This window comes from Triplophysa dalaica, chromosome 3 (assembly GCF_015846415.1).
Source record: "Triplophysa dalaica isolate WHDGS20190420 chromosome 3, ASM1584641v1, whole genome shotgun sequence".
Lineage (NCBI taxonomy): Eukaryota > Metazoa > Chordata > Actinopteri > Cypriniformes > Nemacheilidae > Triplophysa > Triplophysa dalaica.
The window spans coordinates 4,881,089-4,901,128 of record NC_079544.1 but is presented as its reverse complement, the minus strand read 5'-3'; the positions used below and the strand labels follow the sequence as shown (position 1 = coordinate 4,901,128).

The following is a 20,040-nucleotide window of genomic DNA, read 5'->3' as shown; positions in this document are numbered from 1 at the left end:
CAGATTGCCAGATACATTCAATATGTATTGTGTCCAGCAGGGACACATTATAGAATGGAAGGTGGTCATCAGAAAAATAATTCCTCTTTAGATTTATAGTAAGGTATTGGGAGTGAAGTATAAGACGAAACGATGCCTTTCTGGGATGTGACAGCATGAAAGTGCAGTGCCCTTATGTGCCAATCTATTGCTTTCAAGGGTAATCGTTTTTGAATTGGCAGTTTAAAAAAGAAACATGCAAACGTCTACAGTACTATTGAAACTCAAAGCTTCAATTTTGTTTGTTTAAACACAACACAAAGTTCATAAAAACAAGTGTTCATTTTTTTGTCATTTAATTTGCAACTGTGAGCTTATAATAACACTATGCCCGGTTTCACAGACAAGGCTTAGTTTAAGCCAGGACTAGACCTAAATTAAATTACGATAATTAAAGGGGACATATGGGGCAAAAACATGATTTTTTTGTCTTTGGTGTGTTATAAGTTGCCCATGCATGTATTAGACATTTAAAATTGCCAAAATTAAAGTGTCAGAAACAAAAGATGCATTCTATCTAAAAGCGAATGCTCACCCAGACCTGCCTGAAACGCCTCGTGTAACCACACCCCCAGAAGTCTACGTCAGTTCCTGGTATGATTTGACTAAGACCACCCAAATGTATACGCAAATTACTTTTCAACCTGATGTTCCAAATATGGTAAGAGGTGTTACATTTCTGTCACACGCTTGCTGTATTCAACCAATCACTACGCAATGGTTAACTGGCCAAACTGCGCATTTCAGAGAGGCATGGCAAAGAGGAGATACAAACATGCACGGTATGTGGAAAATACAGCGATTTTAACATTAAATCGTGTATACACATTGCGTTACATCTAAAACAAACGATTACGATTACATACAAACCTCACTCGCTGGTGCCGGCTCTTTGGGAATTACCCACGAAAGTTTGGTATCTATGCAAAGCTTAGAATTTCGGTTTTATCTACTTGCCACAATGTCATTACAGTGGTAAGGCGAAAGAGAGCATTAAAACAAACCTGTTTCGTCGTAGCAACAGACTGCTGCAGTGCCTCTGTTGGACAACTTTAAAGGATTGTTTTCTCAATATTTCGATTTTTTAAACCCTCCTATTCCAGAGTTTTAAATAGTCGTATCTCGGCCAAATGTTTTCTCAAATCTTAACAAACCATACATAATGCTTTCAGATGATGTACAGTAAAAGTTTTGAAAAATCGACCCTTGCGACTGGTTTTTGGTTAACTTGCAATTTTATGTTTCAAACAAAGAGGCAAAAGATACAGACTGCAGCGTTGAACTTTCAAATTAACAAATGTATAGAGCAAAACCATGCGAATCTACAGCTTAAGTGGGAAAAGATTGCATTCATTTTAATTGAAGGCATTTTTTATTTAAGCAGAAACAAAATGATTCACATCTGTTCCACGCATTCTGCTGTTGTGCAGACTGTCTGAGCAGTTTCAAACCATACGGTCTGTGGGTGTTGTTTAGATATGCTGTAAAATGTCGCTCACACATCAGTAACTCTTACCCCGTGTCTCCTAGCTGTGTCTATTTTGTCTATTTTCGAGGCGTTCCTACTTTTGGTTGCCTTAGTAACAATTATGAACCACTGGTTAATCTTGACGTGTTTCAAGTTACTCTGTTTTGATTTATTGGTGTAATGCCGCTAAGTATTAACATGAAGGGAATTATATATTATGATAAAAGTATTGTACATAGATTACACTTGTAATATTTTATGGCCTCTTCAGATTACACAGTTTTTTTCATCTGTTATGATTTCACTGTGTCAGATTTCACGATTTCGACTTTGCAAATCTTGACATGTCGTTCACAAGAAACAATGGCAGACTATGCGTGTCCTACCGACGAGAACGGGTTTTCGTCTTTTACGAAGTGGGTGACGTTGACTGCGTATGTGATGTCATTGAGTAGGCGTTACTATAGTGACTTACTGACTTTCGGAAAGAAGCGGCTGCAGTATAAAATGGCATCAGAAAAGCGCGAAAAAGAAAAAAATCTCCAAGCAAACTATGCGAGACTACACGACTTAATTGTGCGTCTCGACGCCCCATGTCGTTTATGAATTACTGCAATGTCCTACGACATGCAAATCGCGCCAAAATCTGGCTAAAATCGTGTAATCTGGATTGGCTATAAGAATAAAAGAACAGTTCTCCCAAAAATGAAAATTATGTCATCATTTACTCACCCTCAAGTTGTTTGTACAATCTGTACAAATGTCTTTGTAATGATGAGCACAGAGAAAGATATTTGGAAGTATGTTTGTAGCCAAATAGATCTTGGCCACCATTGACTATAAATCAGGTTAGTAATTTAAGACAGAATCTTCATGTTTTGGTGAACTGTGAAGTATAAAAAGAAGCATTGCATGATCTTTTCACAACAGCGTCACTTCGCATTCGTATAAAATAAACCAGTTGTGTTGCACATGTCGACAAAAGTTGCAAAGCTTAAAAATGAATGAGATCCTGTCGCTGGTCCTGTAAAGTTATACTAACTCTCTGTGGGTGGGCTTTGAGGTGTCTTGTGGTTGTGTCTTGTTTGTGTCAAATTAACTTTAATTGTATAAAGAGCTGTGAAAATCACTTTGTTAATTGTGTAGAAGGTCGAGGGAACGGCAGTGATATTTTCCCCTTCATACAGGACCAAGTGCTCTATGCATTACGCTCTTCCAATAAACCAGTGTTGTCATGAAAACAATTAGACGTGGCTTTAATTCCAGCATATTTTCCGCAAAACCAATAACTTTAGTATAAAGCATATTTATCAAGGCTTAGAGGATGCGAAGTGCACCAACAATATGTATAAGTACACATTTCATCCGAAGCAATTGTTGCGGAGAAATGGCAATAAATTTACACGCTCTCTTACATATGCATAGAAACTCTCTGGAGGTAGAGTTATGGCTGCAAAAAGATGCCTTGTGTACCTCTTCAGTTCACAATACTTCAGGCTCCTGACAAGGAACAAATAGGTGTCCTTATACAGCCATTTATAGTCTGTCCTGAATAAAAGTGCTATGGAATGAAATCGCTGTTTTACTTCTGTGCGTAAATGCGGTTTGGATGCTCATTTGCTGAGGTGCTCCGATGAATGATGCTGCTTGCTGTCTTTTAAGCTTAAATTTTGCAAGTTTACAGGCATTTGTATGCAAAAGCAGGCAATTGAAGGCCAATTGGCCCTGCTCTTTGCTTTATAAGCTTTGAAGCAAGCGGGCCAAAAAACGTGACGAAATGCTGATCTTTCACCCCCTTGCATAAATAAAACAGTCCAACAAGCTCCAGTTCATTAGTGAAGTAATAAGCATTGAGTTATGATGGAGTTTTAGAATTCACTCCATAAACTCCATAAAGTCAATTTGGCCAAAGTAAAATACCTCCGTGTCACAACCAGGAGGAAATATCACAGTCGTATTTCACTTTTTATTAACATAATTTCGAAGTCGCCCCGGGCGAGATTTGTATTTATACCGCGTGAGCGCCCCGCTAGAATCTCAGATGAATTAAACCCGCCGCCTCAAAGTAACTGTGACATTTTGGCTGCATTAATATTATCCTCACTCTCGCGAACACTGATTAATTACAAGACCTCCATAAAGAAAAGGCAACAGTTGCTGGTGTGTTTGCTACATTACAGCCTTTCCTTCAAATATTCATTTCTCATAGTCTGCCTTTGTGGTCTCTAAGTACTGGCCAATTAATGTAATGTGCTTAAGTCTTAAATAGCCACTCTATTAAGATGTGCTTAATGAATACTGCTCATTCATAATTTCTCTGCATGTTACCTGGTCTTCATAAAGGTTTTTGAGAAAGAGTTGCCGAATGGTAAATCACTTTTTTATATGGTTAGCAAGATTAGGATTGGTGCATGTCATTTGGTTGGCTTAAACTGATTTGGATGGAATTGGAGCATCTCAATGTGTTATTTATAGGGATGTAACCGTGAGCCAGTTGAATAAATCAATAAGTCCAAAGAAGCAGTGGGTTACAATGCATTTTATAACTGCTAGGGGCGTTGTGGCACAACTCGAAGTGGAGTGCCTAAAACCCTGTAGCTGTTATAAAATGCACTGTACCCCACTGCTTCGTGGGGCTTATCGATTTATAAAACGTTTATTTCATATGCTTAACAAGGTTTCATAAAATAATAAGTAACTAAAATGATATTTAGGCTGTGTTGTGCGGTCATATATCGGGGTATTTAACAACGGCTTAGAGCTCCGCTCAGCCAATCTGAATCAAGGACCAGAAATGACCGTTTTATAAAATCACACGTTATTTATGGTCCAATTCTCGCTATTAACAAACCGTTAACTACGCATTTTGCTTCAATAAACTCCTAATTTGTTGCTTATTAATAGGTAGTATGATGGATCGGGTAGGATTAGGGATGTAGAAATATGGTCATCCAGAATATGTGCTTTATAAGTGCTAATAAACAGCCAATATTCTAATAAAAACTTGTTAATAGTTAGAATTGGTCCCTATACTAAAGTGTTACCAAATATCCTTGTTGTGCTATAAACACAAAGGAAGATATTTGATAGAATGTCAGTAACCAAACAGATCTCATCCCCTATTTATTGCCATAGTAGGGAAAATGTCAATGATCGGTTTGGTTACTGACATTTAAAAAAACAGAACTCCTTTCAACAGAACAAAGAAATTTATACAGGTTTGGAACAATCTGAAGGTAAGTAAATGATGACCAAATTTTTATTTTTCGGTGAACTATCCCTTTAACAGAGCCTGTAATCATATCGAGGTTAAACTAGAGAAATTCACACTCTTACATACACAAGTTTAAGAGTAAATTGTGATTTAACAAGTTGAAATCCCTCAAGGCTGCTGTGTAATTTAACAGTAATGTACTGTCTCATTCTCATCAGGCTGTGTTACTTTTGCTCAAAGGCTCATTACAAGTGATGTGTCTATATATAAGATGAACTTCAAATGAGTTTATTGTCATTTCTGTCTTTCATACTCTCAAGGGGGACAAGAATGTCAGAGAGTATAATAAGTGTACGGTAGGAACAGACAACAGGATGCAATAGATCTTTGCAGGGATGCTGCTCTCCTCCCTCTATATTATGATGATGATTATTTTCATTCTTCTTATTTAAGGAAGCGCTCATCTGCACAGCTGTGATAGCCACTCTTCTTAGCCAAGTCTATCTTGAGCTGGTGCTCCTCATCTTCTTTCCAGATGGGAGGAGTAGACAGATGTGTGACATAATGTAACTTGCATTTTAAAACTCATGGTAGAGATTTTCATGTTGCTGGGAGTGGGACGCATGTGCTTTACACTCCTGATACAAAGATTGGTGAATTAACCAAGCAGTGACGTTGTTGGACGGTATGATCGCTACAACTCACCTGTAGAAGTTGGTGACATTATCTGCTTTGTTATGTAAGCTTTTGAGAGCCTTTTGAAGATGTGAAAGCCTGGTGAAGCCTCCCAGACCCATTCATCTCAGCCCTTCTAAGAACCAGAGATTTAAGCTGTCATGCTTCCTAAAACTCTGATCGCTTCACATCTGCTTAAAAATGCAGTAGCGAGTCAGGCTATTTCACTCTGAATCATTCCCTTCAACAAGTGTTCAAATGTAAATACTCCTTTTGTGTCGAACAACAAGTTTACGTACATACAAGGGGTAAAAACACTCTTGTCAGGAAAGGTGGACAGAATCTAAGTGCAGGCAGTGAAAGGGTTAAACTTAAAGACTTTATTTTAACAGAAAACAAAAACCCACGATGGGGAAAACAGTGTAAATCAAAACAAGGACTCAAGCTAAAATGTCCAAAACACTAGGAGCATGAAGAACAGGAAAATCCACGATACATCAGGGTAGAAAATACATGGCACGACAAGAACGACAATGAACCGACAATGGACTGGGAATAAACAGGGCACTTAAAGGGGAACACTAAAGAGGGATAATGAGGCAGGGAGGGTGACGGGGATGAAACACTAAAGGAGAGATAACCGGGAAACAAGGGGGCGAAGCAAGGCAAGAGACAGGAGGACACGAGACGCAATGCCAAAAACGAACTGTCACGTGTCTCCACACAAGACGTAACACACAAACAAGACATGGCACTATCATGACCCTGTCTGGAAAACTCAGGACAGGAAGGACAGAATCCTGACCATTTTGTTATAATATTTTTTTCTTGACTGACTCTCAAATGATTTGTTTGGCGAATCCTCCGCCTAATCCCCTCCTTTGGTCGGATGATCTAGTCTGCTGATTGGTCTACCGTGAATGAGGCTCACAAGCTGCAGTGTTTGGGGGAGAAGAGTGAAGTCCCAGCAAAACGTAGGTGGTACTGCGCAGTTTCGCGAATTGGATTAGGGCACGTGATTCAGATTGATACAGATTCAACCCCCAATTTTTCCAACCCAATAACTTCAGCCAAATTGTAAAGCTGAAGGTGAATGAATTACAGACTGCTTACATTCACACACGGCAACGTTACACACTGCATGAAATGTAATTTACATGATCTCGTAATGTATACTCTTTAAAGTTTGTTACCTTACAGTACATGTAAGTACAGTACATTGCTTATTTATTTATCATGGCTTTTCATTCCAGAAAATTCCAAAATGAAATTTTATATTAAATTGTACCGTACTTTGGTACACTTGTTGCTTTAGAAATAAAATTTGATTAGATTTTTTTTTAACTGTTGTCAGCAGATGTTCTAATGTGCAGTAAAGTGTTTTTATGGTACATTCAAGAGAGCCAAGCTGGTAGTGGATGTTATGGCGTGCACACTGGAAAGGTCCTGGCTGTAAGTAAACTAGTGCTGGATGGGGGTCTTAATGCGGGTCAGGACCAGACGCTTAATGCACGTCATTATAACGAGTGTGAGTTCAGTAGTGGTCATTAAGTGCTGATGGTACAAAGCTGATTTGTGGCCGTTCTGAAGTGTAGGGATAGATGCCAGTGTTTGCAGGCTGTTGGAGATATCTGTCAGGACATCAAACAGCTTCGGATGGTACCGGGGATCCTGCCAGGGATTCCATCTGGGCCAATCAGGGAGCTCTATAATACCGGGTGAAAGCTAACCATTAGCATTTCCAGTCATCTCAATGGCACCTGAGCCGGGAATGTCACGTGAAAGGCTCTGATGATGCAGGAAGAGGGGATTTTAAACACGTTATAAAATGCAATGTAAACATTAGGGCTGACAAACGATTTATCACGTTCAATCGTATCCATTAAAAGTACATAATGTATTAGTTTACTGTTCATTTTAATGTTGTATTTATAAACACAAAAACATATAGAGTATAGACATACATGTATTTATATTTAGGAAATATTTTGATAAATAAACGTTTATTCATTTTTATAGTTTTCTATCATATGTGCATATGTGTTTATAAATACAAAATTAATATGCACAGCACACAGAAATATTATGTAAACACAAACTTTTATTCTGTAAGCGATTAATCACGCTTAATCCTTTGACAGCCCTAAGAAACAGAATACGATTTGTTTAACTTTAGTTTTTTTCTACTTCTGAGTGGTTGTCAATGGTGAAAAATAAATTCAGATGATGAAGGACTCACTAGCAAAGCTTCAATCCTTTGGGACCACCACATTTGCATGAGTTGACTCTTCGCATTGTCTGCTGTTCTTTGATCATCATTTGCTGAAGTATTTTTCCTGACTGGGGTGTTTTAGGCATTGAACGGATGCACATCAGGTAGGACGGGTTCACACTTGTGGGCTTCGCTGTTGCCATTTCTCTTGTAGCTGGTAACATGTTTTACAACAGTGTTTTCCAACTCAAGCACTGTGCGCTTTGTATTTCTCACTTTTTTGGCCAATTTGAGAACATTGTTTTGGACACTGCCACGTGCACTGTTGGTCCTCGTTCTGGACCTTGAATGAAATTTTGGCTTAAGAGTGTGGTGGATGCTCTTCTTGTTTCTTGTCGTAAGATCTAAAGACTACGCTGGCGTTCTCTTTTATAGATATGATCAAAAGAGAGGCACATTATTAGATCAGGGAGGTGAGTCATTCTCAAACCTGTCACCAACACTACATAATGTATTTACTGAAGATGAACCTTGCACATTACCCAGAATAAAAAGCAGCATTTTTGCTATAGAGATTCTACCGTCTTTTAAATCTCTTGTCCTGCAGATAACATGTTCATTTGGAGCAAGGTTACAAGTATGAGAGGCGAGCACTTTCTCTCAGGGATGGAAATAAAAACTGTGTTCTCTGATACACATTCGTACACAAGGTCAGCAGCAAACAGCGATGACAAAGAGACCAGGAAAATAAATACTCTTAGTCCAACCGGTTGCACTTTTTTCCAGTACGTGTGCTTACCTAAGAAAGTACTGGGTCATTTGAAGTAGCGACATGGGATAAGGTTATGTTTAAGGGTAGGTTCAGGTCAGAACCTAGTTATTACCCAGTTATAATATTTCCTGTAACAAGTACACATTATGTACATGGGAAACAGGACTGCAAAATAAAGTTCTACCTTGTAGCCTTGACTATTTTTACATTGTTGTACTGTCGTAGGACTCGCTGTTCCTTTTCTGAGCATACTTGCTGTGAAAGTAGGCTTTATGTTCTGAATTTAGAAACAAATTCATTTTTTCTTTGCTTGGGGAAAACACATACAACGACAAGCTTTACTATGGAGTAAATGTTGATTTTAAAACATGGTTTTCTTGACCAATTCGCTGACTCCGACAATATCAGAAACTTATTTCTAACAGGTTTTGCTCTTGTTATTTTATCCGATTCTTTGTTTAAAGTTGTAAGGTTCATTTTTCTTTGGCTTTCATGTAAGACATGTAACGGTGTTTTTTTGAGTGTGCTCATGGGATTACACTGTTTGAGGAGCGTAGCAGACGCCTCGACTTTCAAAGGAGAATTCTTGCCGTCTCACCCACGATGGAGCACCTTGGGATTATCCTATCAAATGCGAGTTTGTCATTTTTGCCTGTCTTTCTTTGAGCAGAAGAGGTTTTGGAATAAAACGCACACTACAAATCCTCTGTCTGGTCTTCTGAGATGCGAGAACGACAAAGAGCCGCTTCTTTCCTACCCATCTGGAACCAACTCAACGCACTGTGGTGATTGAATGGAGAAGGATCTGCGGGTCACCACAGCGCCCCCAAACATATTTCTATAAAACCCTCTTCCTCTCGCCGGCACGATTTACAGCTTAGCAATAGATCACGGCTGTTCATTCTGCAGGGAAGCAAAAAAACATCTCTGAAGCTTAGTTTGGTGAAGTCAGTATTTAATTTCTAAAGATTGGTTCAGCAGAAAACTCATAACATTAATATGGATCAGAGGCCCGAGCTTTGTTTTCCGAATTGACTGAGATTAATGAAGGATGCGGATTTTCTCATTAATTATTTGTGGAAGAGCGGTTTTACTTATTAAATATGTGTTGCTATCAAATTATGGTTTGGGAATTCAGCCATGTCTATTACTGATATGACTGTAGCTGGTTTTTGAAACTGCGTGTAGCTAAAACTTTTAGGGAGCTTATGCAGGAACTTTTGCCGAGAGCCAGTGTTTCAGTTAAAACATTTCTGATTTCAAAACTTGGACCTCAGTAGAAGTATTATCTTCATACTCCGTAAAAAATATAACTTGAAAAATGTTCTCCAAAACACAGCACTCAAAAAAGAAAGTTGTTGAACGAACTTAATTAAATTAAGGAAAACTTTTCCACGAAATTGAATTAAATTTCTCCAATAAAATACAATTTGTTTGAAACGATTCATTATAATCTTGTTGTATGAACTTAATTTTTTTAGTAGTCTTGATTAATTTAATTTGTGTCTTACCTACACTAAAATAAAATGATATGTTCAACATTGTTATATTATACATTTTGAACATCAATTAGACATTATTACATTTAACTTCAATAATAAGATAAAGAGTCAATAGAACTCAAACACAAAGCATGCTGGGAAATATAAGTCCTCTGCCCAGTTATAACTATTTTATGTTAAGACAACACAACTCCTTTATGTTGTCCCGACATGAATGGATTCAGTTATATGACAAAAAAATCAGGTTGTGACCACATTTTTCAAAAGTTGTGTTGATTTAACTTAAGCAAGTTAAGTAAATTGAATATGCAGCATAAAATGTTGATGTTTCTTAAGGTCGAGGATGACATGTATGTAATATAAAAATGACACAGTAAAATCTAAACATAATTTGAGTAAATTGACCTAGTCAACTTGGTTAGCAAAAAATGGCTTACAAAAGTGAAGAAATTGACTAAACAATAAAATAATCGCTGAGAAAATGAAGAAAATCGTATAGCATTAGGATGCCTTTTTTATTATGTTTTCTTAACTATTTATTTTTTACAGTGATTTATTATTAAAAATAGATTAATCAAAAATATTTGTTCTTGAATGTTTCTTTAGCCCAATTGGTTGCATTGTGTTGGCAGTGCAAAGGATTTGGGTTTGACCCACAGCTGATAAAACAGACACTGAGAAAACCTGAAAAGTTTATATGCGTTTGGCAAGTCTTTTACACGACAATGACATTTTGGGGGAGACTGAAAATGCAAACTTTTAAAAACGGGTCTCAAAATGCCAATATTTAAGGACTCTAAAGACGGCTTTTCCGATAACGTCATATGCATGCGAATTACGTGTTCAGTCTGTTGGCATGCACAAAACAACCAAAACAATAATGCCGGCCTCCATGGTGTATGTTTGTGCTGCGTGACTTATTCCCATTTCTCTAGCCAAAAGTAGATTTACTGCACCACCAAGATCAGCAGATACATATTATTTAAATACACCAGACTTTAAACACAAATACATGCCGACAAAGGGTATTAAAAGTGTTTTTGGCTTAAAAATTGGTATTTGTATTTGCTTCGTAATGTAGTGTTTCTCTATAAAGTGACATCGCTATCCACCAACCTGTTTTAACTGTGGATCGATGTTAGCGCACATCGTTTTGACGATGGTGTTGTGTCTACGTGAAACTTTTATAGAACGCAGAGGAAAAACCTTTACGTTTTCTACTCCATCATTGTCGTGCAAACGTTCAATGCTTTTTATTTTGTAAAGAAAAACTTTCACTTTGTCTGCCAAAGTATGCTTGTGTTATTAAAAGAAAGCAGATTTCTGTGAGGATGTTCCATCACAGTACAATGTGGGTGTTGTTCAGAAGTGCAAACATAACATCCTTTATGCTTTGTGAAAATAAATAGTACATTATATTTATTTACACTTTTCCACTGTTAATGGAGGCCAATATATATCCAACTTACAGATTCCAGTGCAATGAGGATCAGTGGAGATATTACTGAAGTGTTAAAAAAATAACTTGTACCCGTTTATTTATAATAATGAATCTTTCTAAAGAAAAACTACTTTTATTGGATTGCGAACGTTTAAATGACACGATTTGACATTGTAGGACAAAAATGTCACAGCCATGTGTATTCTTGAGCAGGGCTGTTGGTAATCCATATGGATATTTGAAACGAAGGAAAAAACATCATATGGTTGTGAAACGTTTCTGTGTGATCTACTGCACAACCCTTGACACAACTGACAAAACGACGATCAATAGAACAAAACACATCCAGTAAATGATGAAATTAAGTCTAATTACCTCAGAAAGCCATGTGCCATTTCAGTCCGTGTTTACATGCCCTTTAAACAACCCTGACATTTCCCACTTTGCTTTTTAAGTTCATTCCGCGAGCAGAAATATATATAAGAGAGCGTGAGAGCACATTTTGTTTACATTACCACCTGAATGGGTCATCAGCATCTCGCCCAGGAAAAAGGTCATGGATTATATTGACCTATTCAAAAGCTCAGTAGCCCCAAGCTCCGGGGTCCTTCAGCTCCGCTTGGGAGGAAAGCAGCACAGAGTTAGATAAATGAGGTAGGAGTACCCGAATCGATACTAACCTGGACTGCCCATACAGAAGAGAGAAAAAAGAATTGGGATGGGATAGTAAATATGAGCTTAACAGATGGAAGCCTCTGTGTTTGTTTAAATGAGCTCCTCCCGGGAGTCTCGCAACATGATATACATCTGCGCTATAATCCCACATTAAATCTGTGGTGTACTGTCAGGAGTGTTTTATCTTAGGAGGCAAAAGTAGGTATTGTTTCTCATTAAAATCCCATCAGAAAAAATAGCAGGATTTCAGGGGACATCGTGTTCGTATCTGGGGTATGCAGTGCAATGTATGGAGGTGTGATGAAATATAACAATATAACGCTTTTTTACTTAATATGCTACTTTCACTCAGATCAAGTAACTAGGAAATATTAAAGCTATTCATGAATATCGCTTGGAAAGATGAAGGGCATTGAAATACAGTAAAAGACTTTGATAATAATCACACGTTCGCTGTTTTTAACCTTCCTTAGTATTTGCATCATGAACAAGATGAGGAAATCTAAATCTTAATTCAGCTTTCTGCTCTTATTGTGGATGCCAACGCAGCACCCAATGTTCTGAAACACTTTACTATTAGATTTATATTGTGCAATATATCTACAAGTTCATTCCCTTTTAAAAAAAACTGTCATGTCACAAAACACAAGGAGGATTGAAATGTCAGGATGATAAGTCCTTCACATATATGTCAGTCCATTTGCACCAAAAACCCGAATTCAAAGGTCACATCAATAAGTCTTTATTTCAGCCGCATGCACCATTAATCACTCAAAGTCACATCAGTCATGAGAGACGACTAATGTGCCGTCTATAGATCTCTCACCCTTCACTTTCCACAAGTGTCTCATTGATTCCATTTGCTTTCACACCAAATATCTGTGACATACTTTCTGAAAACGCTTGGCGCGAAAAAGGGAGCTAGGTCAGGGTGACAGAAATGAGTAAAATATAATGTTAAAATACATTGTAATGAAATTCTAATTAAATAGTTGCTTAGTAACTATTTGACATCTTTATTTTGTATTTATGTGACATAAAGCACGTTGTCAAAATAAAAGTCCAGTTAACCTCATAACAAACCTGTTACTACAAATGTACAAAACTAGTAATTAAATGTTAATGGACTTAAAACAGCAAAAGAAAAAAACATAAGATGTAAGAAACTGGTTCATATTAACATAGTTGTACACCACAAAAACAAGAAAACACAGAATCCAGAAAAATCAAAATGGAAAAATGGAGTTTGGGAAAAAATCAAACGGAATATAGGAAAAAAATTGTATTTCATAGGTCCCTGGTTATTAATTAACAGCATGTCTGAATATCCTTTTTTTCTCTCTGAGCAAAATAATTACTGTAAATAGCACCAGCATAGACTTTATTTAGATATATTAAAGAAATTATCATTTTTAAGTCAAATTTGAGTTGTTTTTAAAAAAAAAATGGGATAGCAATCTTTAAAGGTTGTCTTATTGTATTTTTATCTTAACTTACATTTACATTTACATTTAGGCACATATACAGTTGGTCCTCTCTTAAAATGTTAAATGGATCCAATTCATGTTCAGCAAAATAAATTGAATGCAGAAAAACTTTCTAGTATTGTATTGTATAGCACTGTATGCAATTGACCTATATCAGTATCGGAATTGGCAAATAGTTGTTTGTTAAAATCGGTATTGGCCCAAAAAAATCCTATTAAAAATTTAGGTTATCACATAAAAATAATACTTTGTGTGTCTTGCGGAATACATAAAGTAGTATTTCTGTTGAAAGTGAACTTGTTATTTTGCAGTATTTGAGGTCAGAAAAAACCAGAGCAATTCTCCAGTTTTCATTTTCTGCAAATAGATGCAAAAAGAAATTGTATTTGACGTCTGGTAAAAATAGAGTTCACAGAATGAAACAAAAAAGTTAATTTTACTTCGACACCTACCTTTAATAAATTTAGTAAAATTGTAGGCATGGAATTGCTGATTCTTTTAAGAACAAGATAACAAACGCTCCATTAAATGATTTTGATGAATCACATTGTCAATTAATAAACAAAACAATCAATCATTTATTATTTTGGGAAAATTACATTACATACTGTAGGTCATGGAGTGATCTATGGCAGTTGAAATGTTTCCCATAAATCACCAGCATCGTAATCTGATTTCCTTAGTTACGGATCATTGACTTTCTCAGTGATCTACAGTATAAAATAATGTATGTAGTGTTACATTATGTCAACATATTCAGTACTGAATACAAACAACCTTAATTTGCCAATAACACGGAACTGTAGGACCAACAATGGTAGGATTAAAGTCCAACATACTTTTAATAGACACACACGGAGATAGGATACACCAGTTCTAATAACAAGAATTATTACATTTAAGACGAGACAGGAAAACTTTACAGAGGTAGAGTATACGTAGAGTCCGGGTGATGAGATCACTTCTGGCAGGTGCGGTGATAACAAAGAAGGGACTGGTGAGGGAACGTGGAGGATCATGGGAAGTGAAGTTTTGGGGGAAAACACGGTGAGAAACAGAGGGACCCGTGACACATATATGGAACCTAGATTATTATATAATACCATATGTGTGACTGTTATGTTTACTGTAACGGTATTTTGTAGTAATGCATTGAATAACTTTCAGAAGGAAAATAGTAATGCACCGTGGTTATAAAACTAAAGAAATAATTTAGTATGAACGAAAAACCTCTGGTAATTGAAGCATTTATGAGAATAACTAAAATTGTGCATAGTAATGTTCTTAAGCAAACTGAAAGCTTTGTCCGACTGTAAAAGCATTTTGTAAAGAACAGGCACACAGAAGGGATTTGCAAATAAGAAAGCTCTTCAATGATTTTCTTAATTTCTTTTTTTAACACGCCCACATTTCCATAACTCGTGTGCAAATGTTGTTCTTTTATGACCCTTTTAACAAAAAGATCAAGCTCTTTATAGCTAAAGGACAGAAAACATCAAATGGCTCGGCAGAGCTTAATGTTTATCTTCAACCATACAGATATTTCTGCTACAATATGGAGTTGTGCAACAAATGAGTTATTATGTAGTTCATTTCTCAAATAAGGGTTTTCACTTTTGGGAGAACTTGTGAGAGTAATTAAATCATCGCATCGGAAGAGTAAAATCCTTATGACAATGCAATGTGTCTCTTATTTCAGGAGGGAACCACTGGGGTCTGCCTAGAACGTCAAACCGTAAGTCAGAAAAGATCTTCAATGCTATTTTAATTGAATCAAAACCAATCGATAGGAAAAACGTAGACATGTATATAATGTCCTTATATGATTTTGCTATTAGAATTTGAATGTATTTAGTATACATATATATACACAATATTATTCCTTGTGCTTATAAAGAGAGTTTATAATAAATATCAGATCCCAGTTGTCTGCTAGAGAAAAAAGCAAAGATTTGAAAGCTCTGGCCGTCACTTTCTTGTCAGTCCTAACAAAGGCATCACACTGTCTTGTGTTAGAAGGTCAGCAAAAAAACCTTTGTGCGTACGGTTCCGCTTTCATATACCGATCTTACAAAACAATGTAGCGTGAAAACTGCAGCATACGGAAAAACAAAACGGTCTCTAATCCATTTACTGTAATTGCTGATTTTGCCTCACAGAGAGAAACCGTGGTCTCTAAGTAGCTGTCCAGGGTGCTAAATCAATGAGAAGACATGGCTCACTTCCCCTCCCTCTCACCCATGCAGGCTTCAAGCAGCAATCGGTTTAGATACCTCCTCAGATAAGTGTCAACAGGCAATAGATGTGTGTGAGGACAATCAGGGGAAAGATGAATTCCCCCATAGCCTGGCCACTCCTAATGCCAGTCACACTTAATGGAACTGTTCTCAAGTGTGACACAAGAGGAGCAGGCCAGAAAAAAAACAATAGCACGCTGTCTGCGAGAACAGATGGAGGGGAAGTTTAAATACACTGCACTGTGCATGAAATCAATGGAGTCTGATGCTTTTTCTAAGTCTTGCTAATGCACTCGGCTTCATGAAGAACCTTTATTAGGGCCGGTCAAGCCACAATGGTGTTTTTTGTCATGGTGTGATAATGGTGGAGACACAGATCGCTATTATATCTCTGCTGACTAAAAGCAGAGCTCAAGTAAGGGATGTAATAGAGATGTTAGTCCCAAGTAGTTTGTATACAATTTTTACTGAAAGGATCTACTGCATTTTTACTTGAAATATGCATTAATATGAATATTGTTAAAAGGAATACATTAATGTATATATAAATCTCTTTACTGTCAGGAAGAAACACAGCTACTTCCAAAACTGCTACTTCTCAGGAAATAAAAAAACACTTTTTGCGTTTTAATTAGAGCGTTTTAATTTGCGTTTTTTGATTAAGGTGTACATCAATTAAATTGAACAAATCTGACAAACATGAAGGGTGACCAATTGTAATGTATTCTAAAAAAAGTTTTGTTTCCGTCGGACAACGACTATAGATGGTTTTGTTGGACGCACGCACGTGGCTCGAAGTTAACTTCCTTTCTGTGTTTGTTGACCGTTCTGACTAGTTGCTTTATTTACTTTTTATTAATTAATATGTGTAACTTGTATTAATATTTTCTGTGTAACAGTTGTTTTAAATAATTAAATTGTTGAATTGTATTGAATGCTAAGTTTATTAAATAAACAGTTTGTTAAATAGGTCGTGTTACTTTGTCGCATTTAAGTTTAGCCAGGTAAAGCTTCTTCTAGTACTTGTAACCCAAAATAATACCGACTAGACATACTCTTAACTTGTATTGTTATATCTTTTGCTTGTTATCAGTAATCATCTGCAGGGACTCATTTCACTTTATTTATTATGACTGAACTTGTATACTTAAATGTTCTTATTTCTTTGTATGAATTCAATATTTGGCTTGATGACTACATCTGGTGGAAATTTTGTGTGAACAGCCCACTTAGAAATCCCCTTACTGATAAAAATGCTGATGTGTCAAATACTTATTTTCGCCGCTGTATACTGTAGGTCCATACTACATGACAGACATATAATAAGTATTTGGACTGTCAATCATGTTTGCTCTGGGAGGCGGTACGCAAGAGAGGGTGTGTGATTTAAAATGAATGAAAGTTTTAATGTCAAACTGAATAATTGTGTTAACAGCAAAAACTAAAGTGTTTTCTACATAGTTTCAAATGTGTTGTAAGGGATTGACCCAAATTGACCCTTGCAAAGACCCAGCCCCCTTTTGCTGCCCATTGTCAAGCTATCCACACCCACTATGCGACGGTTCGAAACCAGTTTGAAATCTGTTGTCGTGTGTTCAGCTAATCACAGCATGTCTTGCATTTATGTTAATATTCATATGTATGATACTTTTTTGAATAAACGATTTATTGAATTTTGTTATATTAAATAAACAGTTTGTTGAACAGGTCCTGTAGTTTGGTCGCATTTAAAGAAACCGTATGGTAGATTGACATCTAGTGGTTGAGCTTGGTATCAGAGTCTACATTTAAAATGTTGGAGAGACAAGTTTAGCCAAGTAACGGTTCTTCTCGGTTTCTTTTGTTTGTTATCAGAAATAATCTACAGGCGCACTATTGTTTGTGAATATGAACCGGAAGTTAAATTAGCGTCACAAAAGTGCACGTGCGCAGTAAAGTTTGTGTATGTTGTTAAGATCAAATCTACAGTGCGCTGTGATGACATCACATCTTGTTAGCACAACAGATTTTCAACAGGTAAGGGAACGGGTTAAACTCATTCCCCGCCGCTCTGGGTAACTTTCATCTGAGTTGTCCCCCATGAGCAACTTTTCACCACTTTTTAAGTCCACCGACATTAATATCGCATTATATCACCTGTCAATCAAACTTCCACAAAGGGTGAATTTCTCCATGAACATTGGAGAAATTTTCATACATAGCGAGTCGTTCCGTAAAAGATGAGAATGGATGGATTCGGGGTCTCGGGCTCAATTCACAGAAAGGCTTTTGTAGTTAAAAGGGCAGACTATTATAGTATAACAGCGTGCCCTTTCTCAGAAGCATTTGATAGAAAGACGATAAGTTATTGATTTTTATAGAATGTAACAGCATAAATAGTTACATATTAATGCAGTACAGTACAATCAGTGTTGATCTTGCTGAATTCCTTTTTTATTTGGGTGCCTGGACAGCTGGAGTTCCCACTGTTCATGAGCTCTTCAGAAAGGGCTTGTGTGTTCAGTTCAGCCGAATGATTCGCATGCAAAATGAAATGAATTGCTTTCATTGATTGAGTTTCACACTGTCATTAACAGTGATGAAGATAGACAAGAGGCCACTGATGAATTGCTACTTTGTGGCGTTGTGACGTATATACTGGTGGATCTCACTTAACCTTTTGGTCTCGCTATTTAAAAGGGATAAATTGCTGATGTAAGCGAAAGTGAAATGTGTGTTTAGGTGTCAAATGTGTAGTTTAAATTTGACGGATGTGGCCACTCTGCCAGACATATTGTCCCATTGTTTTATATACACATATTTTTCCTTGGGGTCAATCCTCCAAAATTTCCTGGTGGAAGTTTGGAGACCATTATGTCACCAGGACAAAAGGAGAAAGATGCCATTTTAATTAAAATTGGCAGATTTACCATCAGCATAGGGTTTAAAACATCACCCGTCTGTGCAGATCGAGGCCGAAATGCCAGCGATAAAAATGATTAATGCTAGCCGGGGTAGCGAGGAGATTTCTCTAAGGGCTCGGCGGAGGAATTAGCGCAGGCATTGGGAGAGTGTACTGTAATGAGGAGAAATGACATTAAACTCATACCCTTAAAAACGAATGGAGCACCTGGGCCGAGCGGTCATGCCTCAGCGTGATCTCAGACCCGATACTGAAACTTATGTTCGGACACAGGAGGCAAAAAATTTGACGATCGTAAAAAATAGAAGAGTCGTAATTTTCATAGACAGACCAAAGTGCACATGGCAAGATTGAGGATGGTCAAGCTATCCACATTGAAAGCGTGACTTTTCTTCCGTTGTGTTACACAACTAATCGCTGGGACACAAACTGGGACACAAACTCACTGGGACACAAACTCATGCATGTTATAACGGGAGAGTTTATTCTTCACAGCATGTCGTCAAACAACAGAGCGTTGGCTTGTGTTCGCTTTTGCACTAGTTTGCAGAAAAAAGAGCCAAAAAATCACTTGACAAGATGATGTTATGTTTTTTTTTAATTTATATTGCTTGCTTTCATGCAGGCTTACAAGCCTGTCAGGACAGTGCGCTCACCAGGCGACGGTTCGAAACCAGTTTGTAATCTGTTATCGTGTGTTCAGCTAATCACAGCTTGTCTTGCAAGAGTGTGTACTAGAACAGTGCCGGCCACGGGCACACACTGGGATCTAGGACTTCTTGATTCACTATAGTTGCTGAGTTAAAATATGAACGTTTTTTCACCCCATTTTTGACAAAAACGCTGTATAAACAACATTAAAACTTAAAATGTTTTACTGAGTGCCAAAACTGTCTCCTTACCTCGCTGTGATTCACAAAGGTAAGCTTATAATAATTATTTAATATTTGAGCTGCGACTTTGTTTCAAACTGAGATGGCGATGGGGACACGAAGGTTACGGACGGCAGCTTTAGGCCATGTTCAGACTTGACTTCTTTTTCGAAGCTGCTAGCATCTGTTTTTCATTATAATCCTATGGAGTATACCGTGTTTTCAAAAATCCTCCTGACACTTTTTTAAATGCCAGCGTCTTTATCTGCAGCTCATAGCATCTTTTGAGATTGGAAAAAGTTCAACTTTTCTGAAAAAAAAAAACGCCCTATGTCAAGCTACTTTTTCACAGCTAATAACAGAGGCCAGTCATTTCCATAACAACACGTGATTGGTCGAGAAGGGTTTGTATAAATGTAAGTTTCATTTTCACTTTCAACAACTTCTGATTTCATTTCTATCCAGAAATTACTATTATTATATTATTAGTTTTTAAATTTGTGATTAGTTATTGCAAAGACGCTCTCTGTTTATAATTGAAGTA

At 37.1% G+C, this 20,040-nt stretch overlaps 1 protein-coding gene across 2 annotated transcripts in view; it reads left to right on the top strand.

The window, feature by feature from the left end:
* Window positions 1-20,040, top strand: part of tnr (tenascin R (restrictin, janusin)) — a 132,704-nt gene that overhangs the window by 17,257 nt on the left and 95,407 nt on the right. Inside the window, exon 2 of one of the 2 annotated variants that reach the window (XM_056744206.1) lies at window positions 15,185-15,220. The exons of the other annotated variant lie outside the window; for it this stretch is intronic. The gene's annotated coding sequence lies outside the window, so the exon portion shown is untranslated. The remainder of the gene's footprint in view (window positions 1-15,184; window positions 15,221-20,040) is intronic. 2 annotated transcript variants of the gene reach the window in all.